Source organism: Neomonachus schauinslandi, chromosome X (genome assembly GCF_002201575.2).
Source record: "Neomonachus schauinslandi chromosome X, ASM220157v2, whole genome shotgun sequence".
NCBI lineage: Eukaryota > Metazoa > Chordata > Mammalia > Carnivora > Phocidae > Neomonachus > Neomonachus schauinslandi.
Window position 1 is genome coordinate 104,845,877 of NC_058419.1, and position 8,410 is coordinate 104,854,286.

Below are 8,410 nucleotides of genomic sequence, written 5' to 3' on the forward strand. Positions count from 1 at the left end.
GCTCAGGTCATGATCTCAGGGCTCTGTGCTCAGGGCAGAGTCTGCTTGAGATTCTGTCTCTTTCTCTCTGTCTGCCCCTCCCCCCTCCCATGTGCTCACTCTCTCCCTAAAATAAATAAATCTTTTTAAAAAATTACAGTCACTTCACTGTACATTACATCCCAATGACTTATTTTATAACTGGAATTTTCTAAGTTTTGACCATCTTTACCCATTTCACCCACTCTTCCCCTCCCCCCACCTCTGGCAACCACCAGTCTGTTCTGTTTATAAGTTCAATTTTTTTTTTTTAATTTTCAGATTCCCCCTACAAGTTTTATCATCCAGTATTTGTCTTTCTCCATCTGATCTATTTCACTTAACATGATGCCCTCAAGGGCCATCCATGTTGTCAGAAATGGCAAGATTTCCTTCTTTTCTATGGTTGTATAATATTCCATTGTATATATTACATATGTAACAAATAATATTTATTAATATTTAAATAATAAATCATATATAATAAATATTACTCTATATTTGCTTTACCCGTTCATCCATTGATAGACACCAAGGTTGCTTCCATATCTTGGCTATTATAAGTAATGCTGTAATGAACATGGGGGTGTGCATATCTTTTAAAGCTAGTGTTTCAATTTCCTTTCAATAAATACCCAGAAGTAGAATTGCTGGACCTTATGGTAGTTCTATTTTAATTTTTTTGAGGAAACTCCATACTGTTTTCCATAGTGTCTGCACCAATTTACATTCCCACCAACAGTGCTCGAAGGTTCCATTTTCTCCACATCCTTGTCAACACTTCCTACTTCATTTTGATAATAGCCATTCTAAGAAGAGTGTGGTGATATTGCAGTTTTAATTTACATTTCTGTAATATCAGTGACATTGAGCACCTTTTCACGTACCAGTTGGGTAACTGTATACTTCTGATTGTATCTCTTTAATGACATTTTCCTTAACTGTTTGATCTGAAAGTTGGAGTTTTCTATCTTCTCAAGGAGATTTTTTTCCTCATATATATCTATTCATCTCTGCTCCACTTCTTCTGGGTTTTTTCCCCCCAAGGACACTGAGAATTTATAGAGTGATTGTTCACTCTCTTTTGTCCAAAACTACCTGTTTCAACTGATCCCTTCTTGTTTTCAGTTTTGTACTTCTGTCTTCTGTGCTAATGAATTTATTCCCTGCCATGCAGATGCTTGTCTTCATTTTTCCTTTTGTGGTTGTTTACTCTGGATTATTTTATTTTCTCTCACCATTCCTTTTTCAACTCTATGTTTAATTCTGTTAAATTTAATCTACCAATTAATAATGGAGTGGTTTTAATTTAAAGGTAGCATAACTATATGTGCATTTACAAATTACAATACAGAAGAAAAAATAGGGTAATTTTTAAAGCAATGAAAATGTTCAACTAGAGTCAAATATAGTATCAAAAATGCAAGTTATCAGCTGTGCACGATGGTGAACTTCAGGAATTATTATAATATTTGATTTATGAAAATTGGGCTTTTTCCTGATTAGTAAATATGATCTAACTTAATCGGACATATGAAATACACTAAGAACATTAAAATTATTATCAACTTAATTCCAAAAAATTTTTTTAACACTTTCTGTTAAAAATATATATAATATGCCTGTTTTCATTTGGAAACTGTTACATGATTGGGATTCCTTGTGGAACACAAAGCAGGTGCTGATTATGAAATCAGAGCTTTCTGAGGATCTAATATGCATAGATCAGTGCTGATGAGGGTAGGCCATCCCTAATATTTTCATGACAGGAGATATAATCGGTGTTTATGCTTCAAACATAAGTCATCACATTGAATAGACTGAAGATGCTGATAAAGCCACCTGGCATCTTTATGGATTTATTGGTAAAAAGCAGATTTTGTTCTTTTATTTGAAACATAATAATTTTAACATTTATAGTAGGGAGGATGTTAAAGAACAGAAGGTACCGTTCACACTTCAGATTTAGAATGTAACCTAAACTAAAAGTGGAACTATGTCAAACAAAACCTGATCTACAGAGACTACAACTGGCTGACAGTGACAAGCAAGCAGACACTTTGATGGGAGAGTTTATTGGAATGAAGCCAAAATACATTGTGCATATTTTGAACAAATATATTTGATGAATTGGCTTCAGGTTGCAAAATGTTAAAAATACGCAGGATGAAAATATAAACACTAATCACAATTTGTGCTTGGTCCCTTGTATATGAAGATTCATGAAATCATATATGAATCAGAACTAAGGAATCACTTTTGAAAAATGTTTAAGGGAACAGATCAAGATTATTCTTACTGAATATTTGTAAGTGTTCAGGATGAAAAATATATTTTATATCATCCTTGAATATGATCATTTAGGCTAGTAGTTATATTTTTGGATACAGGCTTTAGTGGTATACCCCAAAACTACCAAACATTAAAATGAAGTTTATTTTACTTTTAACAATATTGTTAAAAGAAAAGTAATAATGAAATATATTTATTAATTACATAAAAGAAATGAAATACAAGAGCAAGCAAGAATAACAACAAAAATATACTGACTGATATGTGTTTTTTTTATAAAGATTTTATTTATTTATTTGAGAGAGAGAATGAGAGAGAGAGAGCATGAGAAGGGGGAGGGTCAGAGGGAGAAGCAGACTCCCTGCTGAGCAGGGAGCCCGATGTGGGACTCGATCCCGGGACTCCAGGATCATGACCTGAGCCGAAGGCAGTGGCTTAACCAGCTGAGCCACCCAGGAGCCCCTGGTTTTAATAAATATTCAAGTGAGACAAGGACATCTTCTTGGCTTTCAAGATAATAGTAATTCAGATTAATTGATATTATCTTTGAAGATGCTAAAGAAAATAGCAGAAAGAGAGGGACAGATAAACATTTTTCTTGATATGAACAGTCAATTTCCCTATCTGGAGGTGAGAAGATCTTGATAATTCCCTTCCAGATTTCTTTTTAAGATTTATTTGTTTATCTGAGAGAGAGAGAGAGTGCATGTGGGGGGAGGGGGAGGGCAGAGGGAGAGAATCCTCAAGCAGACTCCCTGCTGATCTTGATGCAAGATGTGGGGCTCCATCTCACCACCCATGAGATCATGACCTGAGCCAACACCAAGAGTTGGACAAGGAACCAGCTGAGCCACCCAGGTGCCCCTCCTTCAAGATTTATAATTGTGGAATTTATACATCTAAATTTATACTTACATAAAAATCATACTGAAGTTCAAATAGTTTGCCTACAGGCTAAATATAAACAAAGAAATAAAAAAAATTATTGGTCTTTTTGGAAGGCTTTAGGCAAAGGAAAAAGAAAAGGTGAAAAAAAATAAAGGGTGGAATCACATTTTATTTGACCTTTAATTATGTTGTTATTGACTTAGAAATCTAGTCCAAAGAAGAAAGTTTCCTGGCAGTGTTTACAGGTGCCATCCTGAGTTCTATAGTACCAGAGAGAAGGGTATAAAAGACACTAAAGAAATATCCATTCATCAGAGTAGAGGCTCTAGCATTCCCACTAGAGATGTGGAAAAGCTATTGTACATTCCCTTGACATAAGGGACTAAAAGGAAAACGACAGCATGTAGTAACGATGCTTTGTAGCAAATAAATACCTATCACTCCCAATCATTCCACATAATCAGGACAGAAAAAGAAAACTATCCCTAGGAAGTATTTTTTTTCTATATTTTTTTTTTCTTAATACAATTAGCTCAAAGATATATGGTGAGTAGAGTGATCTCCTAAAAGTCTGTGACATTTTTTGTATCTTATACAATACAAAATATCTGGCCTCGTAGAGTTGGTATGACGAGTAAATTAGCAGAATGCCTAGAACAATGAGTGGCAAAGACTAAGTGTAACCAAACTCAAGGGGTTCGCTGCTTGGGGTGCATCAAATTGAACACATCCCAAGGAAGTGTTGAAAGCAAAGAATTTTTTATTACTTACTACAATAAGGAGACAAGGAGATAGCACTAAAAGCATTATCTCCACATGGAGTTAGTGCAGGAAGTGTTTATTCAGTGTATTACAGGGTAGGGGCAGGGAGCTTGCAATTGCACTTTTGGTTCAGTTGCGCATGCCTAGCGTGTCAACACACTAGTGCATACATCCTGTGTTCAGAAGATGGCAGAAAACCCACTCGTGAGAGAAAATCTTAGGATTAGAATGAGTTAAAGGTAACTTCAGGTCACCTGAGGGGTCTTCTGCACCTGTCTTCAGCTCCAACCCAGCTCAAACTGGCACACATAAGTTGTCAGGTCAGACACACCTAGCAAGGGGCTATTAGGTGAAAGACCTAGTTGGGTGTCTCCTTGGTTGGAACTGTTGGTTCTATAAAACAAAATATAACCCTTCCCTGCTTTTCTCCCTTCTCCTCCTTTTTTCTGAGAGCTATCAGTCCTCTTGAGTAATTTCCCATTGCATCCTAGCTAACGTAGTATTGCATGTGTTTGCTTATTGAATAGATATTTTTTATTTTTTTTGAATATATATTTTTAAAAGTCATTCAACAGTAGATTAATTTGTAACAAAATCTGCCTGTTATTACTTTATGAAGTTAAATCAACTTTTTGGATTCATATGGAGTGGTATATTCAAAACTATACCAATGGTAGAAGCTGGAATTTTAAGAGAAAAGCTGCTGGGTTTTCCCCCGCCCCTCCCCCACTAAATTAATTAATTTTTCATTCATTCATTCATTTATGTGGATTTAGCACACGTTGAACATAACTTTTTTTTAAAGATTTATTCATTTGAGAGAGAGAGGCAGAGGGAGAGGGAGAAGCAGACTCCCCACTGAGTTGGGAGCCCGACGTGGGGCTGGATCCCAGGACCTGGAGATCATGACCTGAGCCAAAGGCAGACCTTAACGATCTGAGCCACCCAGGTGCCCCTGAACATAACTATTTTAATTGATAGTAATGATACCAACTTTCCATTTAGAGTACTTATAAAAATACAAAAGGGAATTTTAAAAATCAACAAAATATGGGACAGATGGTATATAGATATGACAAATGTAAAAATGTTACATGCAATCCAGTAGAAAAAAATGTAAATAGTTCACAGAGTTGCAAATCCAAAGAGACAACAGACATATGCAAAGAGGCTCAAATTCACCAGCAATGAGGGAAATGCCAGTCAGAGTAACAATGAAATACCATTCTATCTCTTAAAATGGCTAAAACTAAAAAGAGCTACAACCTCTGTTGTTGATGGTGAATGAGGAAACAGATACTGTCATAATTGCTAGTGAAATTCTGATGCATTTAAAGCTTTCCAAAAGTAACTTGGCAACATACATTAAAATTAAAAATACGTATAGCCACTCGTGGGATCCCATCCTATAGAAATAAAAGTGCATGAGGATACATGCATGTGAAAGTTTATTGTTGCAGTATTTGTTAAAAAAACAAAAAAAACACAAACTTGAAAACAATGTGAATCTCTGTCATGAAATGTCAGGCTATATCGCAGTGTATCCAGACTCTCAGTTACTATACTGTTATCTGAAATACTGAATTAGAACTTTACCTGTTGAATTGGATGTTTTTCATGAGGTATTGAGATACCACAATGCAGACATATGTGTACAGTTTAATGACACTTATAAAACCAGGAGTAACAAAAATAAATATTATCCTTATATACATAGATATGTACACCTATTTATACAGTATATGTGAGGATGCAGACTATGGTTTATTGGTCATCTTGAAGACAGAAAAGGGGGCATTTACTGATTTGAGGGGAGGGAGAAGAGGAGGGCCAAGCAAAAATTAAAATGTAAAAAAAAAAAAAGCCTACACCAGAAATAAGATATCTATATCCATTTTAATCACATATTTAAAATCACTTTTTTCCATATATTTAATAAAATTAAAAATACAAAAGTACAAAGATACTTGAATATCAATAACACAAGTAAGCCAATTCTTTTTTTTTAACCAATTCTTATAAGCCCATTCTAGTTGGTTCTTAGGTATATAATAACCTTCAAAATACCCATTTTTATATTTCAATACTCTATTGCATCTGGGAGGCAACCGGATCTGGTGGAGGCTGGTGGCGCAGGCAGTGAAAAAATTGACCCACGGCAAAACAAAGGAGATAGAAGTTTATTGAATACACTGCAAGGAAGCAGTGGACAGGACAGCAAAGGAGAGACTTTTTGCCAGGGGGCAGTGGTGACGGGAGACTCTAGTTAAGGAAAGAGTGAGGAGGTATGGGAATATATGGGGTCTTCCTTTTTTGGTACCTGAGCTGGGGTGTAAGTAGCCAATTGGTCGGCTAGGGCCTAAGGATATTTGAGGTGGGTCACCTAATGAGCCTGTTTGCATTCATCTTGGTGGTGGCTCTGGACCCTTTCAGCTGACTCAGGTCTCCATTGCTCAGACCTGCTACCTAAAAGGGGCCTTTACAGCATCTTTGGTTATTTGAAACCATGCACTGCCAGAAATGGACTTGTCACTGTCCCTTTTGGACATGGTTTAGGTTAGCATAGGTTTCAGTTTTATAATGTTCTCTCTTATCATTAATATCCTTAGTATTCTTTATTGTGCTTCCTAAACTATCTACTGGACTTGTTGGGGAGGAAGAAATTTTTTATTCTATCCTTCTAGGTTCTTTGGCTGGCCTAATAATCAAATAACATAAGATAAGCAGTAGAAAAACGAATATAATTACATATCTACAGGGGCCACATAAGTATATGGACTTAAGGACTAGTCAGGCAATTGAGGTCTGGGGCTTCAAGGGGGAGTAAGATCATTCATAGGATGATTAGTAAAAGAAAAAAAAAAAAAAGCAGAGGTTTGGTAATGAGAAGGTTGTCCTACCCTCTAGATAGGTCATTCAGATAAAAAAAAGTTATCTCTTGGTAATAGCTCTTTCTGGGCCAGGATTGCTATCTAAATTCTTTTAGGTATGGGGCACCTTGTTGGCTCAGTCAGTAGAGCATGCAACTCTTAATTTTAGGGCCATGAGTTCAAGCTCCACAGTGGGCATAGAGCCTACTTGAAAAAAAAAATTAAACAAAAAATAAATTAGTTTAGGTAGTTTAAGGAAGAGATAAAAGTTTTTTTGAGTCAGCTGGGGCTTGATTGCCTTCAACTCAAAATGGTCCACATGCCAAAGTGGCACATTTTGGGGAAACTTGTTTTGCACCCCTTCAGGTTCATTCCAAAGTACATCTTCCTTTCTATGATGGTTTGTTTCATCTTAATGATGTTCCTCAGCTTTGCCATCTTAATTTTCATCTTATCATTTTCTTGTCTCTTCTTCCCTACTTTATTGTATTTCTGTCCTGGGTCAGCAGTCAGATATTTGAATGTTTGGTTATATTTTCTTAAACATTAATTATAAAATATTTGGTCACTCCTTGTGTCTGCTCTGTGGCAATGTGTTTGTAATGGGTCTTCTTCATATGGTGACTAATGGTGATTCTCTTGATTTCACATTTCAACAGTGTCTTCATATAGCTGCTGTGTTAGTTCCCTTTTTAAATAATCTATTAGCATTGTTATCCCAGAAATCAAAAATATGAGGATTCATATTTTCCTCTTGTTCTCTTCATTTTGGTGATTAAAAAAAAGTATCTTGGAATTTTGATAGCATTCATCTTAGTTACTGTCTTTCAATTGCCAGATTGGACAAAGCAGTTTGTATGCCTGGTTTTTGCACTTTTTTTGGATTTTAATTGTATTTAGTATTTTAGATTTCACTGATGTCTGTTGAACTGCTTGGCAATTTATAGAATAATTAAGAATTAAGTACTATTTCCAAAACAGTAATAATGTTTGCAAAACAGTAAAACAAAATGAGGTATGTGATGAAATGAGTGTTTCAATAAATACACTTTTTCAGGAGAGGAAAAGTGACTTTCCCTCTGTCCTTCTATGTTCTTAGCTGAGAAACCAAGTAAAATATTAACAGGAGAAAAAGCAGATTAACAGGAGAAAAATTAAGCTTAATAATTAAATATTTTAATAAGTTTAATAACGTGTACCTCATGTACACATGGGAGACACCCAGGAAAACTGACTTAACTTTTGAAAATGGCTCTCAAATCACCACCTTAAATAACATGTCCAGCTAAAGACAAAAGAACATGTTGTGAAGGGTGGAGGAGAGGGGAAGCCTGTAATGGGAGGTTACAAAGAAAAGAACAGTAATAAAGGTTATGGTTGTTGGGTCAGTTTGCATCCTCACTTTCTCCAATGAAAAAGAGTTTCTAGAGATTTAGAATCATGTCATCTGTCTCTTCCAAGTACAGAAAGGGAGACATCCTTACAAATGGAGATTTCCCTTGTAAATGTCTATTACAAAAAAGAGTAGCTTTAGATCGGTTTTCACAGCCTCTTCTTTTTCTGAATTTCATAAAAAGTAA